This window comes from Hyla sarda, chromosome 8, assembly GCF_029499605.1.
Source record: "Hyla sarda isolate aHylSar1 chromosome 8, aHylSar1.hap1, whole genome shotgun sequence".
Lineage (NCBI taxonomy): Eukaryota > Metazoa > Chordata > Amphibia > Anura > Hylidae > Hyla > Hyla sarda.
In genome coordinates this window covers 220,303,624-220,326,387 of record NC_079196.1, presented here as the reverse complement: position 1 = coordinate 220,326,387, position 22,764 = coordinate 220,303,624, and the positions used below count along the sequence as shown (strand labels likewise).

At 44.3% G+C, this 22,764-nt stretch overlaps 1 protein-coding gene across 3 annotated transcripts in view; it reads right to left on the bottom strand.

Moving 5' to 3' along the window:
* SEPTIN12 (septin 12) overlaps window positions 1-22,764 on the bottom strand; it is a 220,580-nt gene that overhangs the window by 94,034 nt on the left and 103,782 nt on the right. Inside the window, exon 1 of one of the 3 annotated variants that reach the window (XM_056533386.1) lies at window positions 10,069-10,320. The exons of the other annotated variants lie outside the window; for them this stretch is intronic. The gene's annotated coding sequence lies outside the window, so the exon portion shown is untranslated. Of the gene's footprint in view, window positions 1-10,068; window positions 10,321-22,764 lie in introns of those variants that run through there. 3 annotated transcript variants of the gene reach the window in all.

The following is a 22,764-nucleotide window of genomic DNA, read 5'->3' as shown; positions in this document are numbered from 1 at the left end:
GCCTAATAGGGGAGGATTCCCTATCTATCTTCTAGGGGCTTCTACCTAATGGGGGGATTTCCTAACTACTGGGGGGGGGGGATATCTTAATTATGAGTGTCAGTGAGGGCCTCATGTTTGACCTTTGCTGTCACTTGACATAAAAAAAATTCTCTGTAATTGGAATGGGTGAGAACTTGAAAAACAGTATCGTCACCGATTCCAATTACAGAGTCTTTTTTTTTTTAATGTCATGTAACTGCAGAAGTTGCTCTAGACCAGTGGTCTCCAACCTGCGGACCTCCAGATATTGCAAAACTACAACTCCCAGCATGTCCGGACAGCCGTTGGCTGTCCGGGCATGCTGGGAGTTGTAGTTTTGCAATATCTGGAGGTCCACAGGTTGGAGACCACTGCTCTAGACTGTGTGAAGTCTTAGGCAAAAGTCGAACATGAGGCCCTCACTGACACTCCTAATTAAAGGGGTTATCCAGGAAAAAAAATTTTTTTATAGATCAACTGGCTCCAGTAAGTTAAACAGATTTGTAAATGACTTCTATTAAAAAAATCTTGATCCTTTCAGTACTTATGAGCTGCTGAATTTAAGTTGTTCTTTTCTGTCTAAGTGTTCCCTGATGACACGTGTCTCGGGAACCGCCCAGTTTAGAAGCGAATCCCCATAGCAAACCTCTTCTACTCTGTGCAGTTCCCGAGACAAGCAGAGATGTCAGCAGAGAGAGCTGTTGCCAGACAGAAAACAACAACTCAACTTCAGCAGATGATAATTATTGGAAGGATTAAGATTTTTTAATAGAAGTAATTTACAAATCTGTTAAAAGGGTACCTTTCATCAAAAAAAAACTTTTGATATATTATAGATTAATGTATGCAGAATAACTTTCCAATTGCATGTTATTAAAAAATATGCTTCTTTCTATTTAGTTTTCTACTTTGAAAAAATGACCACTAGGGGTCTCCCTACCAGTCCTTTTTTTTATTTTTTTTTTAAAATAGATTTCAGACTCATGCTGGAGTCCTAAATCTCAGACTGCAGCCGGGACACAGACAAACTCCCTGGCAGGGAGCAGTGCTGAGCTTGTCTGTGTCCCAGCTGCAGTCTGAGATTTAGGACTCCAGCATGAGTCTGAAATCTATAAAGAAGGACTGGTAGGGAGACCCCTAGTGGTCATTAGAAAATGAAATAGAAAGAAGCATATTTTTTTTAATAACATGCAATTGGAAAGTTATTCTGCATTCATTAATCTATAATATATCAAAAGTTTTTTTGATGAAAGGTACCCTTTAACTTTAACCCTTTAAGAAATGCTCCCAGTAGTTATTTCTTGTATTTGGTTTTAAAAAATGGTATTGGGACATCCCTAGTTGGGGAACCAATTGCAACCAGACGGTCAGAGATAACTTAGGAAATAAGCTGAACACTTGACTGTCTCGGTGCTGTTATCTTGGCAGCAGGTACCATGTCATTCATCATTTTATCCGGCATTATTAATCAGATTTTTCTACATTCTTCTAAATAAAATTAAAAAAAAATAGTAAATTAAATTTACGCTTAGGAAAACAACCACCAGTGTTCTACAAAGAGAACAATCATCGATAACAAGACGAATTCTTCTCCGTCCACCACCATGACACATAACCGCACAATTCACAAAGGAAACCCCTAAGAACCGCGTATCGCTCCTATATGGACACTAGGTCACTCTATGGCTGCACGTGATGATGTGGCTACATAACTCATCCTAGAATGACTTGGAACTTGGCATCTACATTTTAGATTTATGGTAAATAAGTCTAGGTTCACTTTAAAGGGGTACTCCCGTGTAAAACTTTTTGTTTTTAAATCAACTGGTGCCAGAAAGTTAAACAGATTTGTGAATCACTTCTATTAAAAAAATCTTAATCCTTGCAGTACTTTTTAGGGGCTGTATACTAAAGAGAAATCCAAAAAAGAAATGCATTTCCTCTGATGTCAGGACCACAGTGCTCTCTGCTGTTCATTTTAGGAACTGTCCAGAGCAGGAGAAAATCCTCATAGCAAACCTATGCTGCTCTGTACAGTTCCTAAAATGGACAGCAGAGGTCAGCAGAGAGCACTGTGGTCCTGACATCAGAGGAAATGCATTTCTTTTTTGGATTTCTCTTTAGTAAACAGCCCCTAAAAAGTACTGAAAGGATTAAGATTTTTTAATAGAAGTGATTTACAAATCTGTTTAACTTTCTGGCACCAGTTGATTTAAAAAAAAAAAAGTTTTCCATGGGAGTACCCCTTTAAGGGTCTATTCACGCGTACAGGATTCTGCGCAGATTTCAATGTAAACTAATTGACTGAACACAGCTTGAAATCCTGCGCATCAAATCTGCGCAGAATACTGTACGTGTGAACAGACCATTAAGGAGTACTCTACTGGAAAACTTTTTAAAATACTCTGGTGCCAGAAAGTTAAACAGATTTGAAAATGACTTCTATTTAAAAATCTTAATCCTTCCAGTACTTATCAGCTGCTGTATACTACAGAGTAAGTTCTTTTCTTTTTGAATTTCCTCTCTGTCTGACCACGGTGCTCTCTGCTGACACCTCTGTCCATTTTAGGAACTGTCCAGAGCAGGAGCAAATCCCCATAGCAAACCTCTCCTGCTCTGGACAGTTCCTGACATGGACAGAGGTGTCAGCAGAGAGTACTGTGGTCAGACAATAGGAAATACAAGAATAAAATAACTTCCTGTGGAGCATACAGCATCTGATAAGTACTGGAAGGATTAAGATTTTTTAATTGAAGTAATTTACAAATCTGTTTAACTTTCTGCAACCAGTTGATTTAATAAAAATAGTTTTTCACCGGAGTACCCCTTTAAGGCCTTTTAAAGACTGTGTTTCTTGTATGGTCCATATGTTGCCCATCACCATAGAGTAGGTTCCTATAGTCAAAGTACTATATATATCACTTGATGATCTTCTGTAGAACAACAGGAAAATGTATTGTCAACGACCAGCTGTAGGCAGCCATTGTGGGGTTAACAGGTCCTTATGTAACACTAAGAAGAACGTGAAGATTTACAGGGAACGATGAAGATCAGAGGGCGCAAATTACAGAGCAGATGACAAACTAAAAAGAAAAGCAAATATAACTGCGGCGGAGATACGGCTTTCATCCTGGGACTGTTCTGAGACAGCTCCATCAAAAGCCTGAGAGACGCGTCCCCGAGAGACGGCCACGAGATGTTATCGGACAGCCATTCCAGTTTTGCAGGAGGGCGGAGAGAAGAGCCAGGAGGAACACAATCCCTCTGTTTTACATGGGAAGCCAGCCATGGAGAGTCCGCAGCTAAGACCCCTCGATAACATCTTCTTCCTATTCTCTGTCCCAACAATGGTTTCCAGAGACATTCATGAGAGGAACTGAGAGACGAATGGGGCAAAGAAGAAACAGAGTGGAAAGTGGGACAAGAAGTGAAAGTCACTCTGAAGGAAGCTTTGTCTGAAACATATGCCTGGACAGTGAACTTCATGGTCAATCGGGCCCACGTCAAGACCTTTAAGTACGTCAATGGGCACCAAGTGGAACCAGCATCTGGCCCTGGTCCACGACCCTCCAAAAACCAGTCTCTCCACACCAGGACCAACTGGAACAATATAAAGTTCATGCAAACTTCATACCTACCAGTGGTACTGTCAGAGCTGGTGCAAGGATTTTTGCCACCCTAGGCAAAAGCTCATTTTGCCGCCCCTTTGACTCTGCCCATTGACACACCCCACCTTACTACCGGGATGACACACTGTAACAAACCCCCTCATCATGTAATCACCTTCCTGCTGGTCCTTCAGTTAGTGGTGCTGGTTGGCTGAGCGGCTGTCAGGACCTGGAGAAATTACTTTCTTGCGGCGGGCAGAGTGGTGCCTCCATTAAGAAGGCGCTTTAGGCGGCTGTCTATTTTGTCTATAGGTGGAGCTGACCCTGGGTACTGTTCTTTTCTTATGGGGAAAAGAGACCTTATGTAGGCACCTGGGCCTGGGTGCAACCATACTCTTCACATCTCCTATAGTTATGACTTTGTGCTTTCAGCCCCTACTGGGTAGTGAGAACCTGTACAGACTACCCTCTCAAGGGGAACTGACTTTATAGCAAACATGGAGATGGGAATTGGCCAGAATTGTCATGGTGGAAAGAAAAACATTATGTCCTTCTGTCCTGAGTGGCAAAACCCAGCACCATGACTAAGGGTTAGTTTGATTCTTGTTGTAATGTCCCAGTACAGGACATGGTCCTGCACTACAATAGGCCCTGTCAGGTTGAGTCCCTGAGTGACCTGGGGGTTCTCCTGCAGTGTCTCCCCTGCTGCTTATAGACTGTCATTTATTGTTATAGGATTATAGTCAGTACATTAATGTATAGTTAGTCTACAGGACCTGTGAAAGGTCTGAAGGACCTGTGGAGTGTCACATGTTATGTTATGTTGTCACATGAGGTTACCCAGAGAGCACCGGCTTAACCTATAACCCGCAGCTTGACCAATGGGCCTTAGTCCAGCCCCCCACTATATAAAGGGGTGGCCATTACAATTCATTCTATTCAGTCTTTACTGAGACCAGCAACCACCACAGATCTCAGTGCTAGTGACCAGCATCTGGAAGGCCACAAAGCTACAGTCATTCCAGTAAGTCAAAAGCCTATTTCTGCTGTCACTACAAACAGTCAAGTCCAGCTTATAGGCAAGCCTCAAGATAATTATCTAAAGTCTATTACAAGTATAATTGGTCCCAGCAATCTGCAAGGTCCTTCTGAGTTCCTGGCCACCTCTCTGGGAATCTGGCCTAGCTGTGAAGATAATTCCAACTGTCTTATACTCAGTAAAGCCTCCGTTAAACCATAACTGGTTGTGGACTCTCATTTCCTTAACTAGCCATTGGAATAGCGGAGATACTGTTCGTGTGGTTCTGGTACCAAAAACCACTCTGGCGTCACGAACACTAGGGGTTAACGACATCTTGCCCCAGGGGTTAATACCATCTGGCCCCACCACCTACACCGCTACACCCCGTGGTCCTGCCATACACCGGTGGTCCACCACATTGTTCTGGGTCTTTTTGTCACGTCTATGTACCCACTGGTAGTCCCCTATTAAAAAAGTCACATGGTGGCCAGGCAATCTAAACACGTACAGTCTGTAAAGGGAGTGAAGGAGACTAATAGAGTCAACCGGAAAACCCGTCCAGAGGAAAAGTTGCCCAGTTGCCCATAGCAACCAATCAGATGGCTTCTTTCATTTTGCAGAGGCCTTGTTAAAAATGAAAGAAGCGATCTGATTGGTTGCTATGGGCAACTGGGCAACTTTTCCTCTGGACAGATTTTGATCAATCTCCCCTTATGAGTCGCAGCTGAGATACCATAAGGGTATGTTCACACTGCGGAATTCCGCGAGTAAAAGTCCGCACAGTGAACGGTAGCATCTGTGCGAATGGGTCTTCCGCGAGACCCGTTCACACTACGGAATTTCAGCGGCGGACAATTCCTCCGCTGAAATTGTTCTGCGCAAAGAAAGAACATGTTCAGACTGTTGAGACCCAATTAGCTCCTAGCAGGCTATAACTACCCCTCCCCCTTACTACAATAATTAATTAAATAATAACTGACACAACAACAATTCAACTTTTCCGTGGGTGGGAATCGGCCACAGCTTTATTTATAAAATTACTTATATATAAATAACAATTTAACTGTAACAAAGACACCGATTGGCTTCTTACCAACCCGAGAGGTGCTGCCACACTGTCCTGTGTGGAGGTCTACCCCGGGTTGACCCCGCTTTCACCGTCTTCTTACCGCCAAGCTGTGACTTACAATAAACAGAGATACAAAAAAGGGAGGGAGGGAGGGCAAAACTCCGGGTCCTGGGCAGATTGAGGGGGGAAGGGAGGCACCACAGCTATAAATACCCAGAGGAGGGCCCCTGAAAGCCCGGGAAACTATTAAACCCCTGATTGGTGCACTCCTTCCCCCCACCCATGGGACATACCACTATAGTTACCGTTACCAACAAGTTTTTACAGGCGGGGGAGGGGGCTAAAAAACCTTGCCTGTATATTTCTTAACCCCTTAACTGCTCACCAGTCAGGGGGCAAGCTAGTTATGCACAGCTTGCCCCTCCATTCTTTGCGCGGAAATCCGCAAGCACTGCATAGCCGTCAATGGTGACGGAGCAGTGCCGCGCGGTCCTACCGCCGCCGGATGCCAGGCTGAATCTCCGCTCGCTGACTTCTGCCCGCTGACACTTCCGCCCGCTGACACTACTCCGTAGTGTGAACATACCCTAACTCCAAGGATACTAAGCACAGTCTAGGTAGAACTCCTATCCACTTATGTACACCAATGGTAGTCACACAGTAAAAAGTCACATGGTTGCTAAGCAACCTAAACAAGTACAATCTACAAAGTACACTAAAAAAAGGGAACAAGACAAATAGAATCAATGAGAAAGTCTTTGGACTATGTGAGTTGCAGCTGACATGGCTCCCTGGATGATAAGCACAGTCTAGATAGGATTCACATCTTCTCCCCAAAAAAACTACTTTGTCCACATCTGGGATTTCACTCCAAGACATATTTCACATCACGTCCTTAGCTTATTAGACAAAAGAACTTGGCTCCTTATAGCGTCTGATCGGAATCTGGGCAAAGGAATTGACCTGAAATTTTTGGAATCGATTAACCTGTCTGAGCTCATATCTTACACAAAAACATGTGACGTTTTAGGCCCAAAGCCTGAGGCTGCACTACTGACAGATGCTGTCCTGTTATGGCTCAGTTGTCATGGAGACTCAGTGTGAATTCAAATTATACACATCAATTTATAGACCGTCAGCTATGTGGGAACATTCATGTGAATGGTGATGTGGAGTCAAATAAGGTAAATCAGTGTTTCCCAACCAGGGTGCCTCCAGCTGTTGCAAAACTACAACTCCCAGCCTGCCCGGACAGCCTTTGGCTGTCCGGGCAGGCTGGGTGTTGTAGTTACGCAACAGCTGGAGGCACCCTGGCTGGGAAACACTGTACTAGATGGTTATAGTCAGTAGTAGCCAATGGGTCAACACTCATAAGCGCATTGGTGTTGGCGCAAAAAATTCACATTTGCGCCGTCTTTTTTCGTGCAACAATCTGCTACGAGAGTGAGAAAAGCATTTTTTTTTCAAATTGGCGTACATAAGCGTTTTTACAATTTTGACTTGCCATAGTCAGAAATTTATCAACCGCGACATTTGCAAAAAAGTCGCTAAGGCTTTAAAAAATTACTAAATATACTCCAGCCGAACCTTGGCTTAAAGGGGTACTCCGGTGCTTAGACATCTTATCCCTTATCCAAAGGATAATCTTGCACGCCGCACCCCGTTAAAATCAGTCCCCCGCTCCGGGTCTGATTACTGTCGATCACGGGGGCGGAGCATTGTGATGTCACGGCTCCGCCCCTGTGCGATGTCACGCTCCGCCCCCTCAATTGCATTGAGGGGGCGGGCGTGATGTCACACGGGGGCGGAGTCGTGACGTCACGATCTTCCATTCCTATGGTCGGGAGCCAGAACCTCCAGCGCTGCAGGAAGCAGATACAGGTGGGTGCGGTATATTGCGGGGGTCCCCAGCGGCGGGACCCCTGCAATCAGACGTCTTATCCCCTATCCTTTGGATAGGGGATAAGATGTCTAGGGGTGGAGTACCCCTTTAAAGGGGTACTCCACCCCTAGACATCTTATCCCCTATCCAAAGGATAGGGGATAAGAGGTCAGATCGACGCGGTCCTGCTGCTGGGGACCCCCGGGATTGCTGCTGCGGCATCCCGCTGTCATTACTGCACAGAGCGAGTTTGCTCTGCACATAATGACGGGCGATACAGGGGACGGAGCAGCATGACGTCATGGCTCCGCCCCTCGTGACATCACGGCCCACCCCCTTAATACAAGTCTATGGCAGGGGCGTGACGACCGCCACGCCCCCTCCCACAGACTCGTATTGAGGGGGGCGGGCCGTGATGTCATGAGGGGCGGAGCCGTGACGTAACGATGCTCCGGCCCCTGTATCGCCCGTCATTATGTGCAGAGCAAACTCGCTCTGTGCAGTAATGACAGCGGGGTGCTGCAGCGGCAATCCCGGGGGTCCCCAGCAGCGGGACCGCGGCGATCTGACATCTTATCTCCCATCCTTTGGATGGGGGATAAGATGTCTAGGGGCGGAGCACCCCTTTAACTAACAGAAACTGACTATTGTTTTCGCTTAGGTGAGAAAAAACTCCTGCTTTTGCTTACCTGCGACAAATGTATTAACGCCGTGCAACAATATAGTAAATTTGTCGCACGTAAGCAGAATGGAAGTGAAAAAAATAAAAAAATAAATAAAAAATAGCTTACCTAAGCAAACTTTCATAAATGCCCCTCATGGTTCCCAGTTTCCTATTGGAGTCAATGCGAGCCGGGTTTGTACAGGTGATAAGTGGTTTTTGACACCAAAAATGGCGCAGTTTATACACCAAAAACCACACGGTTATAAGCCATGTAAACATGGCGCTAAAGTACAAATTACTTGTGACTCCAAAAAAAAAAAAAAGGGCTCGTAGACTGACATACAGTACGCAGGTGACGTTGTGGTCATAGAAACCATGTTTGGCCTGGTCATTGAAGGCTGTGACATGAACCAACCACTGTCAATGACATCCACCCCCCCCCCCCAATCTGACTCCTTCTACAGATCGAATGTCGACAGGTCAAGTCAACGGCACCAGCACCAAATCCCTCTTAATCCTGCCCCAGAGCGTTAACTTTCACAAGTCAGCGACCCCTCAGGAGAAAGGCTCAGTCCTGGCCTGCAACTCCCATGAGCCCCAGCGAAAGACACCTCTTTAAGTATGCCAGGCATGCCGACACAGGAGGGCATCTTCCATCCCCATATTTACCCTTTTACGTGTGGATAATCTGGAACTGACAGTAAAACAATAGGCAACACTAAGGATCGTGCAGCGCTCTGATCTGGGCCTCGGGTGAGGCTGTAGATGGTGGTTAAAGGGATACTCTGCCCCTAGACATCTCATCCCCTATCCAAAGGACCCAACGGACCCTCCGCGATCTCCCTGCTGCACCCAAAGTTGGTTTAGAGCGTCGGGTGCAGCACGGAAGGCTTGTGACGTCACGGTCTCTCCCCGCTCGTGACATCATGGCCACGCCCCCTCAATGCATCACGGCAACGCCCCTTCCCATAGACTTGCATTAAGGGGGGCATGGCCGTGACATCACGAGCGGGGCGTGACCATGACGTAACGACCCTTCGCCCTGCATCGCCAGTCATCCGGCACGGAGCGAAGTTCGCTTTGTGCACCGATGTTTGGGGAGCAGCAGCCGAGATCGCTGGGGTTCCCAGTGGCGGGAACCACCCCGGTCAGACATCTGATCCCCTATCCTTTGGATGGGGGATAAGATGTCTAGGGGCGGAGTACTGGTAGACGGTGAATATGGCCATAGACTTATATCATGTGTAGGTTACCGGTACCGATAGTCTGGATCCTGCGGTAACCATACAAGTCTGCCCCAATTTTCGGCCCCAAGTCCATATCTTCTCATGTAGATTCTGATATGTTCTAGAAGAATCCTAGGTTGAGTTCCAGCAGTGAAGGGGTTACAGAAGAAAGTAATTATGAAGGAAGCTGAACATTCTTCTCTGCCGTTTTCCCCTGTCCAGCATCAGATTACACCTGGATATTTACCTGTATCTCCCCCTCCCTTCCCCCCAACCTCCCCTCCGCCGCACTCTCTGAGCAGTCACGATCCTGACAGACTGGAAACTATGAGATGTGGCTTGTGGGGCCCATTTACCAGTCCCTGGCCCCAAGGTCTAGTTAAGGTGCATATGCCCAAAAACCAACATAAAACTGCTACGAAAACTCCCAGCATGCCCTGAAGGCCTCGGGTTCTCCGGAGACGCCAGGGACAGTTGGGCTGTAGATTCCATTGACATGGGTGCAAAGGTCTCATTTCGATGGCCAGCTGTTTCTCCTACGTGACTGAGGGCCCCTTTGGGCAAGTGAAAGTCTTACCTTGCGCGGTGGTTGACTTTGCTGTTTTTGGGTTGCACTGGGTTGGTGACCTTCAAGGTGAAAGGTCAGTTGGTTATTGTGTGACTGACAGATCTAGGTGTGCACTACCTATATGGATGCCCCGGTACATTCCATATAGGAACACGGTCAAGAGAAGTCATGTCCCCGAAGGCGATGGACCGATCTCATGGGTGTAGAGGTGAAAAGCTACGTCATGGTTAGGCCAAATTAAAAATTGGAAAATTGCAGAACTTGAGGGGAGATTTATCCAAACCCGTGCAAAGGAAAAGTTGCCTAGTTGCCCATAGCAACCAATCAGATCGCTTCTTTCATTTTGCAGAGGAGCTGATTGGTTGCTATGGGCAACTGGGCAACTTTTCCTCTGGACAGGTTTTGATAAATCTCCCCCAACGGGGGAGATTTATCAAAACCTGTCCAGAGGAAAAGTTGCCCAGTTGCCCATAGCAACCAATCAGCTCGCTTCTTTCATTTTTAAAGGGGTACTCTCGTGGAAAACTATTATTTTTTTTTCTCAAAAGAACTGGTTCCAAAAAGTTAAACAGATTTGTAAATGACTTCTATATAAAAATCTTAATCCTTCCAGTACTTATCTGCTGTTGTATAATACAGAGGAAGTTGTCTTTCTTTCTGGCATTCTTTTCTGTCTGACCACAGTGCTCTCTGCTGCCACCTCTGTCCATGTAAGGGACTGTCCAGAGTAGGGGAGGTTTGCTATGGGGATTTTCTCCTGCTCTGGACAGTTCCTGAAATGGACAGAGGTGTCAGCAGAGAGCACTGTGGTCAGACTTAAAGGGGTACTCCTGTGGAAAACTTTTTATTTTTTAATTTTTTTAATCAACTGGTGCCAGAACAGATTTGTGAATTACTTCTATTAAAAAAATCTTCATCTTTCCAGTACTTTTTAGGGTCTGTATACTACAGAGGAAATTCTTTTCTTTTTGGAACACAGAGCTCTCTGCTGACATCCCGACCACAATGCTCTCTGCTGACATCACGACCACAGTGCTCTCTGCTGACATCTCTGTCCATTTTAGGAACTGTCCAGAACAGCATATGTTTTGCTATGGGGATTTTCTCCTACTCTGGACAGTTCCTAAAATGGACAGAGATGTCAGCAGAGAGCACTGTGCTCGTGATGTCAGCAGAGAGCTCTGTGTTCCAAAAAGAAAACCATTTCCTCTGTAGTATTCAGCAGCTAATACGTACTGGAAGGATTAAGATTTTTTTATAGAAGTAATTTACAAATCTGTTTAACTTTCTGGCACCAGTTCGATAAAAAAAAAAAAAAAAAAGTTTTCCACTGGAGAACCCCTTTAACCCCTTAAGGACGCAGGACGTAAATGTATGTCCTGGTGAGGTGGTACTTAACGCACCAGGACGTACATTTACGTCCTGTGCATAACCGCGGGCATCGGAGCGATGCCCGTGTCATGCGCGGCTGATCCCGGCTGCTGATCGCAGCCAGGGACCCGCCGGCAATGGCCGACGCCCGCGATCTCGCGGGCGTCCGCCATTAACCCCTCAGGTGCCGGGATCAATACAGATCCCGGCATCTGCGGCAGTGCGCGATTTGAATGAATGATCGGATCGCCCACAGCGCTGCTGCGGGGATCCGATCATTCAGAACGCCGCACGGAGGTCCCCTCTCCTTCCTCCGTGCGGCTCCCGGCGTCTCCTGCTCTGGTCTGAGATCGAGCAGACCAGAGCAGAAGATGACCGATAATACTGATCTGTTCTATGTCCTATACATAGAACAGAGCAGTATTAGCAATCATGGTATTGCTATGAATAGTCCCCTATGGGGACTATTCAAGTGTAAAAGAAAATGTAAAAAAATGTAAAAGTAAAAGTAAAAAAAAAGTGAAAAATCCCCTCCCCCAATAAAAAAGTAAAACGTCCGTTTTTTTCCTATTCTACCCCCAAAAAGCGTAAAAATTTTTATAGACATATTTGGTATCGCCGCGTGCGTAAATGTCCGAACTATTAAAATAAAATGTACGGTGAACGGCGTGAACGAAAAAAAAAAAAAAAAAAGGCCAAAATTCCTACTTTTTTAATACATTTTATATAAAAAAAAATTATAAAAAATGTATTAAAAGTTTTTTATATGCAAATGTGGTATCAAAAAAAGTACAGATCATGGCGCAAAAAATGAGCCCCCATACCGCCACTTATACGGAAAAATAAAAAATTTAGAGGTCATCAAAATAAAGGGATTATAAACGTACTAATTTGGTTAAAAAGTTTGTGATTTTTTTTAAGCGCAACAATAATATAAAAGTATATAATAATGGGTATCATTTTAATCGTATTGACCCTCAGAATAAAGAACACACGTCATTTTTACCATAAATTGTACGGCGTGAAAACGAAACCTTCCAAAATTAGCAAAATTGCATTTTTCGTTTTAATTTCCCCACAAAAATAGTGTTTTTTGGTTGCGCCATACATTTTATGATATAATGAGTTATGTCACTACAAAGGACAACTGGTCGCGCAAAAAACAAGCCCTCATACTAGTCTGTGGATGAAAATATAAAAGAGTTATGATTTTTAGAAGGCGAGGAGGAAAAAATGAAAACGTAAAAATTAAATTGTCTGAGTCCTTAAGGCCAAAATGGGCTGAGTCCTTAAGGGGTTAAAAGAACGAATACAACTTCCTGTGGAACATACAGCAGCTGATAAGTACTGGAAGGATTAAGATTTTTAAATAGAAGTAATTTACAAATCTGTTTAACTTTCTGCCACCAGTTCATGAACAAATAAAAAAAATTGTTAACCACTGGAGTACCCCTTTAAGAAGACCCAGTTCTTTATGTAATGATCCAGCTTTACTGAATGGGCGACCCCTCTTACCCAGATAACTCCATTGTCACCTGAGATGAAGTGTAACATAGCCTCATGTCTACTCATTCGGAGGAGAAGGGGGATTTGTCATCTCACTATTAGAGTCCTCCTAATCTCCTGACACATTAAAAGTCTTGTAAAGTCCCCAAATTACAAGAGATTAGCAGGGACTTCACCGCACGCTGCCATTGTACGCGTCGGATGACCCAAATCACAATGTAACGCACGACCTATCACCGGAACGGATCACGCTCATGAGAGTCATGTCTAGATCATGTTCCTTCATACGTGAAGTTTCTCCAAGGTGTTTAGACTCCACATTCTTATCTCTAGTCTGATAAAACATCCCAGTCTTCATGCGTGTAGTAAACGTTGCAATGGTTTATATTGTTCACATTCACGGATTGACACATCCATAACACTCACACCGCAATTTTGTCATACAACAGGAGAGTGCAGTAATATTAAGCCCCTATATAGTCCCACCTATGGCTCCACCTAAATTTAATTTCTAAAAATCTGATTACTAATGCCGGCTGATATTGAGACGAGACGGAGTGACGGCTGCAGAGCTGCTGCTACTTACAGTCTTGTTACTACGAATATACTGTAACAATTATTTAATGTCCAAGGCGAACTTAAAGGGGTACTCTGCTGATCAGCGTTTGGAACAAACTGTTCCGAACGCTGGAGCCGGGAGCTCGTGACGTCATAACCCCGCCCCTTATGACATCACACCCCACCCCCTCAATGCAAGTCTATGGGAGGGGGCGTGACAGCTGCCACGCCCCCTCCCATAGACTTGCATTGAGGGGGCGGGGTGTGACAGCCGTCACACACCCTCCCATAGACTTGCATTGACGGGGCGGTACGGGACCTCATGAGGGGGCGGGGCTATGACATCACGAGCTCCCGACGCCGGCTCTAAGCACTTGGAAAATTTGGTTCCAAACACCGAGCAGCGGAGTACCCCTTTAAAGTACCCCATCTTATCCTCTATCCAAAGGTGAACTGGAACACCTGAATGAGTCCATTAGAGGGGGCACAGTCCTGTAGACCCCACTACATGTCCCAGCCTCGGAAGCAGTCCGACAGGCGAGGCTAGGAGGGCAAGTTTCCAAGTTAAAGAAGCCTACCAGTGATAATTCTGCTATGTGTCACTAATAGAGAGGAGCGAACTTACAGTAAATTCAATTCGTCACGAACTTCTCGGCTCGGCAGTTGATGACTTTTCCTGCGTTAATTAGTTCAGCTTTCAGGTGCTCCGGTGGGCTGGAAAAGGTGGATACATTCCTAGGAAAGAGTCTCCTAGGACTGTATCCACCTTTTCCAGCCCACCGGAGCACCGGAAAGCTGAACTAATTTATGCAGGAAAAGTCATCAACTGCCGAGCCGAGAAGTTCGTGACGAATCGAATTTACTGTAAGTTCGCTCATCTCTAGTCACTAACCTTACTTTGTGAAGTACTTTTGTTGTCTGCAGGTTATGCAAGGTTTAAGAAGAAGTACCTGACGGACTTATCAAGAAGTTTATTTGTAACCATTTGCATAAGTGTATGTGCCCGGCTGTGTGATTCTTTACTAAGAACTCTAAAGAGTACCAGAACTGTGGAGTGGTACTAGGAACAATAATAATAATATAAATATATATATATTAGAGTAATATATTTTGCTATTATCTTTGTGCAAGTGAGTATTCGTGTAAGTGTACTATAATGTTTATGGTGTGCTGTAATAGAATGTATATAATATGTTTGTACAAAAATGTCAAGGTGTACAGTGTCTTTTGTTCATGGCAATTTACATAGGAGGTATCCTGAGAAGCGTAGACACTGCCTCACTGCCATGACAGCTTCCCGCTAGATATAGGGAGTAAAAACAGTATCACACATAGTGCAACTCATTTAGTCAGTCTATATAATGTATATATGAGTTAGTTAAAATATCTAGTCAGGACTGTATCTAACGTGTCCATTACCACTCCAAAGTGTTGAAATGTTTATATGTATCTAAAATTTTTCCTGCCCCCATGTACAGGGTGCTCTCCTTGCCAGAGGATTCCCCTGCAACTTAAGTAAAGCAAGTAGAAGGACAGAAATCTTGTATATAGAGGTAGCAAGGATATGTTGTATAAAATATGTATAGAGTTCTGGGGAGAAGTGTTTTGGTACCGAAGGGCCCCAGTAGCTAAGGCATTGGATAAATAGCCTCCGGCAGCCCAATCCGCAATTTGTGTGTTTCAGTGTCTAGAGTGTAATGAATACTGTTTGTCTATCAATTTGTGTGCTACATGGACTCATCACCTGTTGTTATTAACTATCCAGACCTGTAAAGGACATTTTACACCAATATGCCCCAGGAACTGTCACTAGGCCTCAGTGGTCACTGTCAATCATCCGCCCTCCAGGACTGGGCGCCGAGGACAGCTATATTCAAGAGGGGGAGTTTGTGGTAGCCCAGTACGGGAGGTGTTACCCAGTACCCTTGCTGCCCTGTCAGGCCGCCTCCCTACAGTGTCCCCTGGGCCCCCATTGCATCTGTGCCCCCATGTAAATATGTTTCTAATGTATTATACCATGTAATGTGTTCAGAAAGCATTGTCACTTTAAGACTGTTTACCATGTGACTGATTGTTACCCAGGAGGCACCAGTAACATTGTAACATAGTTCATAAGGTTGAAAAAAGACCAGAGTCCATCAAGTTCCATCTATATCCCTAATGAGTCCCTATTGAGTTGATCCCGAGGAGGCAAAAAAAAAACTCATACTAGAGGTAAAAATTCCTTCCCGACTCCAAATATGGCATCAGAATAAATCCCTGGATCAACGTTCTGTCCCTATAATCTAATCTAATATACATAACCAGCGATGTTATTATCCTCCAAAAATGCATCTAGACCCCTTTTAAATTCTTTTACCGAGTTAACCATGACCACCTCCTCCGGGAGAGAATTCCGCAGTCTCACTGCTCTTACAGTAAAGAACCCCCGTCTGTGCTGGTGTAGAAACCTTCTTTCCTCTAGACGTAGAGGACGCCCCCTTGTTATAGATACAGTCCTGGGTATAAATAGATCATGGAGAGATCTCTGTACGGCCACCTGATATATTTATACATAGTTATTAGGTCTCCCCTAAGCCTTCTTTTTTCTAAACGAAATAACCCCAATTCTGATAATCTTTCTGGCTACTGTAGTCCTCCCATTCCCCGTATTACCCTGGTTGCCCGTCTTTGAACCCTCTCCAGCTCCACTATATATCTTTCTTGTACACTGGTGCCCAGTACTGTACACAGTATTCCATGTGTGGTCTGACCAGTACTGTACACAGTATTCCATGTGTGGTCTGACCAGTACTGTACACAGTATTCTATGTGTGGCCTGACCAGTACTGTACACAGTATTCTATGTGTGGTCTGACCAGTACTGTACACAGTATTCCATGTGTGGTCTGACCAGTACTGTACACAGTATTCTATGTGTGGTCTGACCAGTACTGTACACAGTATTCTATGTGTGGTCTGACCAGTACTGTACACAGTATTCTATGTGTGGTCTGACCAGTACTGTACACAGTATTCCATGTGTGGTCTGACCAGTACTGTACACAGTATTCCATGTGTGGTCTGACCAGTACTGTACACAGTATTCTATGTGTGGTCTGCCCAGTACTGTACACATTATTCTATGTGTGGTCTGCCCAGTACTGTACACAGTATTCTATGTGTGGTCTGCCCAGTACTGTACACAGTATTATATGTGTGGTCTGACCAGTACTGTACACAGTATTCCATGTGTGGTCTGACCAGTACTGTACACAGTATTCTATGTGTGGTCTGCCCAGTACTGTACACAGTATTCTATGTGTGGTCTGACCAGTACTGTACACAGTATTCTATGTGTGGTCTGCCCAGTACTGTACACAGTATTCTATGTGTGGTCTGACCAGTACTGTACACAGTATTCTATGTGTGGTCTGACCAGTACTGTACACAGTATTCCATGTGTGATCTGACCAGTACTGTACACAGTATTCTATGTGTGGTCTGACCAGTACTGTACACAGTATTCTATGTGTGGTCTGACTAGTGATTTGTACAGCGGTAGAATTATTTCCTTGTCGTGGGCATCTATGCCCCTATTGATGCCCCCCATGATTTTATTTGCGTTGGCAGCAGCTGCCCGACACTGGTCACTACAGCAAAATTTACTGTTAACTAAGACTCCTAAGTCCTTTTCCACGTCAGTCGTCCCAAGTGTTCTCCCATTTAATACATAAACCCAGCCCGCATTTTTCCTCCCCATGTGCATTACCTTACATTTATCAGTGTAGAACCTCATCTGCCACTTCCCAGCCCAAACCTCCAACCTATCCAGATTCATTTGTAACAGTGCACTGTCCTCTATAGTGTTTACCGCTTTACAGAGTTTAGTATCATCTGCAAAGATTGCTACTTTACTATTCAACCCCTCTACAAGGACATTAATGCATATATTAAATAGAGCAGGACCCAAGTCTGACCCCCTGTGGTCCCCACTAGTATCAGTCACCCAATCAGAATAAGTACCATTAATAACCACCCTCTGTTTCCTATCACTGAGCCAGTTACTTACCCACTTACACACATTCTCCCCAGCCCAATCCTTCTAATTTTATGCACCAATCTTTTATGTGGCCCCGTATCAAATGCTTTGGAAAAATCCAGATATGCGACATCCAGCGATTGCCCCTGGTCCAGTCTGGAGCTCCCCTCCTCTTAAAAGCTGATCAGGTTTGACAGGACCGATCCCTCATAAACCCATGCCGATATGGAGTCATACAATTATTTTTATCAAGATATTCCAAAATAGCATCTCTTAGAAAACCCTCAAACAATTTACATACAACAGAGGTTAAACTAACAGGTCTATAATTCCCGGGGTCACCTTTTGACCCCTTTTAAAATATTGGCACCACATTTGCCATGCGCCAGTCCTGGGGAACAGTCCCTGTTACTATAGAGTCCCTGAATATTAAATAGGGGTCTGTCTATTACATTACTTAATTCCATTAGAACACGGGGGTGAATGCCCTCTGGACCTGGTGATTTGTCGAATTTCATTTTTTGTAGGCGGCACTGTACTTCTTCCTGGGTTAGACAGGTGACCTGTACTTCTTCCTGGGTTAGACAGGTGACCTGTACTGGGGAGTTTACCTTATCTCGCTGTATTTCACCTGGCATTTCATTTTCCTCGGTTAATACAGTGGAGAAGAATTTGTTTAATATATTTGCTTTTTCCTGATCCCCATTTACAATTTCTTCCTCATCATTTTTTAAAGGGCCTACACTTTCATTTTTAACCCTTTTTGCCATTTATATAATTAAAACACATTTGGGGATTAGTTTTACTCTCTTTGGCACTGAGTCTTTCTGTCTCTATTTTTGTAGCTTTTATGTTTTGTTTTTTTTTTACATATTTTACATTTTCCTCTATAGCTTTTTAAAGGGGTACTCCGCTGCACAAGTGTTTGGAACAAACTTTTCGCTGGAGCCGGTAGCGTCTGATGTCATGGTCCCGCCCCCTCATGTCACGTCCCTCCCCCTCAATGCAAGTCTATGGGAGGAGGTGTGACAGTTTGTTCCAAACGCTGAGCAGCGGAGTACCCCTTTAATGCTTCTTCACTGCTCTCCTGGTTTAGTAGTTTAAATGCCCCCTTAACATTTTTATTCATCCATATTGGTTTTCTTTTATTTCTGACCCTTTTATTCCCATAAGGTATATACATCTTACAGTGAGAATTTAAGTTATTTTCAAAAGTCTCCCATTTAGTGTTAGTATTCTTGTTTTTGAGGACATTATCCCATTTTATATTGTTAAGGGCTTCTCTAAGTTGATCGAACTTTGCCTTTCTAAACTTCATTGTTTTTGTGGCCCCTCGAGAGATTCCTTTATTGAAGAACAAGTTATAATGTATAATATTATGATCACTATTTCCTAGGTGTCCTTCTACCTGCACATTAGTTACTCTGTCAGGTCTGTTGGTTAATATTAGGTCTAGTAGGGACCAGTGACCAGGTGATCCCAGGGGTGACCTATGGGCTCCCTGCTAGTCTCCCAGATATAAGCTATGGGTGGAGCTTCTCTCTCTTTCCTTACAAGTCTTTGCTGAGGTCAAGTCGAGTCCTAGAGAGTGTCCAGAGTCATAGGAGCCTCAAGTCCAGTCTACAGCCACAAGTAACCACAGTCTCAGTATAGTCAGTCATCAGTCAAGTCAAGTCAGCCAGAGTCATCATTTGTCAAGTCAATATGGCCTGCATTAAATTGACCTCATCTACTACAAGTCCCCGCAATAAAGTAAAGCTACCGTTGTCCGTAACTTGGCGTCGGAGTCATTATTGCCCCTGTGCCTAGCCCAGGATCCAGCGGTATAGATTCAGGTGGTATTGAGGATAAACCATGCCCTGGTGTCACGAATACAAGGGATTAATGCCATCTGCCCTGCATCACACCACAAATATTTCTTCCACCCAGGTGACTATAGCCTTAAAAGTGTTTTCCATAGTGGTCCCCTTCTGATGTATGTATGTACTTGTCATTTTCGGCAGTCTGTCAAGTTGATGACATCACTGGAAAGATCCTGTGATGTTTTCTTCTCTCAACTTATTTTTAGAACTGGTTTATGGACGCGATTTATGACCTGAAACACCTCCGAGAGGTTTTATGAGATAGCAATACTCCCTGCATAGACAGGGTACGATCCACCTCCAAAAATCTGATTAATAAAGCAAAGTGGGAAGGGTAGAAGACTGGTTTGAGGATTGCCAAGTCTTCTGTATGTCAGTTGAGATGGGATAGTTGCTAAGAATATGTTGCCAGACATAGTTGCCAGGTTGATTATCCATAGCAACTAGACAATGTAGGAATGGCGCCATGCTGGCCGCACTGAAGGGGAAGCAGCAGTTCTATCATGCTATTCCTCATCTCAGCATGCTGTATCAATCAGATTTTTTGATACAACAAGCTAGAGGAACACGATAAGTAAATTGAGTTCTACCATATCATGACTAGATAGGGTTGGGGCCTGGCATTGTCATATTGTAAAACAGCTCCTGTGACACTTCAGGGAAATGGCCCATACCACTGGTTCCATGAATAAATCAGTGTAACACCAAGATGTTAGGATACCGGGAATGAAGACTTGAGGGGTTCGCCTACCATACATGATGCCACCCCACACCATAATCTGGGGAGTAGGACCAGTGTGATGTTCCCTCATGAAGGCCTCTTCATGGCATTGCCCGTGTGGTCTTCAGACCAATCCAGCTATTATAGTTAGACTCATTGCCAAAGAGGATAGACCTCCGTTGCCATTTTTTTTTTGCACCATGAATTTGAAATGAGGTCAATGGGATGTGAGGTCAATGTAGACAATTGTCTTCCAACCATGGTGCCTCCAGCTGTTGCTGGGAGTTGTAGTTTTGCAACAGCCGAAGGCACCTTGGTTGGGAAACACTGGCCTGAAGTAATTTTTGGTCATATTATCGATTTCAGGGCCAATATGGCTCACAGGAAGAGGGCTTCAGCTACTTTCTGTCCTCAGTCTTATGCTGAGGGACATGGGAAGGGGCTGATAAGATCATAGACACTGTTTAAAACCTTATGGAAGAAGACTTACATAAAGACAACAAAGGGGTGCGATAGCAGTGTCTCTGTATTTCTATAAAACCTGGGTGACCCTGTGACTGATGCATGGTACCATAGCTACTAAAAATGGCTGCTATAATATATCTGGCTGATATAGGACATCCACAGTGGTGTTGTTTGTGGGACAAGCCAAAGCAATGGAAGCTGGTCAATACTGTTGGGGTAACACTAGCCCAGCTGTGCCAATATCACTATTCAGTAAGGTTGAATGGAGTACCTTTATACCCGCAGGACCCTCGGCACCATGTATGATAGGCTATAAGACACTTGGCTCGCTTGCACAACCTTGCACTATGGATGGTATGTGGAAATACTTCTGGTGTCTTCCTGATCCTCCAGCCATTTTCCCTGACATCTTGAGGTATTGTGAGGCTCAGGATGTTGACTGTCTTTGATCTATTTGTAGACGTTCCATGTACTGTCTTGTGACGGAAAATTTCTTCTTCCCCAGGGCTAGAACAATAACTCAAAATTCAGATGTGACATGACGTTTCCAGGCTCCGTGTTGTCAACCATTGCATTCTCCTTCATGGTGTGGAGATGGGGGTCACATAGTCCTTACTGCCCATACAAAAGTTTTCATACGCCTACAGAATATGAGGCCATGGCTGATTATAAGATAAGAGAAGCAAATGCTGACCAACATGGCGGACGGACAGCTAAACTGGAGAACTTCCAACATGAGGTAACAGGGCTACACAAATCTGAAGACCAATGCTGGGCCTCATTGAGTGAGGAGGCTGCAGATCGGCCCCTGGGGGGCTTCTAATGGAGGTAATTCTAATAATCCCCAATTCATTATCCACTTCAATCCTCATCACTTAGTTTACAGAAGTCATTACGAGTCTGAATAAAACATTGTTCGCTCATTGAGGGGGAGGGGCGCAGAATTACAGGGGATAGCACTGCCTTCTATGGATAACGCCTGGAGGCCATGTTTCCTGACTGGCCCTTCATGACCCCAGATTGTCATTAGAGAATTGTGTGGTGACAGCCGACTCTTCACATTTCTACAAAACCTCTGGCTTTCCAGCAACACTTTGCAAAACTACTACTGTCAGGGGAGGATTGGAGTGCCTCCGTAAAGCTGCCGTTGTTCCGTAACTTGGCATCGGCCTAGCCCAGGATTCAGCGCTATACCTTAGGTGGTGCAGAAGTTAACCACGCCCTGGCATCACGAATACAAGGGGTTAATGCCATCTGCCCCTAGGTTAATAACATCTGCCCTCATCACACCTTCACCACAAGCGATCAAAAAGTTGCATCAAAACAAAAAGGGTACAGTTAAAAACTACAGATCGGTGAGCAAAAAATTAGCCCTAATACAGGTATAAGGAGAAATAAAAAAGTTATAGGGGTCAAAATAGGACAAAATTTACCCCGTGCATGTGTATCCTGTGATGTGACACACATATAATTAATTATGCAAAATAGTATGGTCGGTATTATTTTTGAAAGGAAGGTGGCAACACTAAGTACTATTGACCTTCTATGGACCTGGTCTTGGTTTTCTACTGAGGTTCACGATGTTCAACCTCCATCTTAGAAGGATAATGTCTATGGAAGCCGCACTGCATTGCACCAGGAATGGAATTTCATGCTTATAAATAGTGTTGCTCGCGAATATTCGCAATTCGAATTTTATTCGCGAATATCGCATATTCGCGAATTCGCGAATATTCGCGAATATAGCGCTATATATTCGTAATTACGAATATTGTTTTTTTTTTTTTTTCACAGTACACATCACAGTGATCATCCCTCTCTGCTTCCAGCTTATGTGGTGTAAGGAGGCTCTAATACTACTGTGTGAGACTGGTGTGCGAATTTTCACCTATGCTAATTTTTGTATATGCAAATTTTCGCATGTGTTAATATTCGCACATTCAAATATTCGCATATGCGAAAATAAAACGAGAATGTTACGAATATGCGAATATTCGCGAATATGACGAATATTCGTCCATATATTCGCGAATATTCGCGAATTCGAATATGGCCTATGCCGCTCAACACTACTTATAAAAGATAAAATGTAGTTCCCCCAATACACCATTAATGTTCTCAATAAGGATACCCAAACCATTTGTAAAATGGAAGCAAGATGGAACATATTACAAGTTATCAATGGCCAAGAAAGGTTCTGT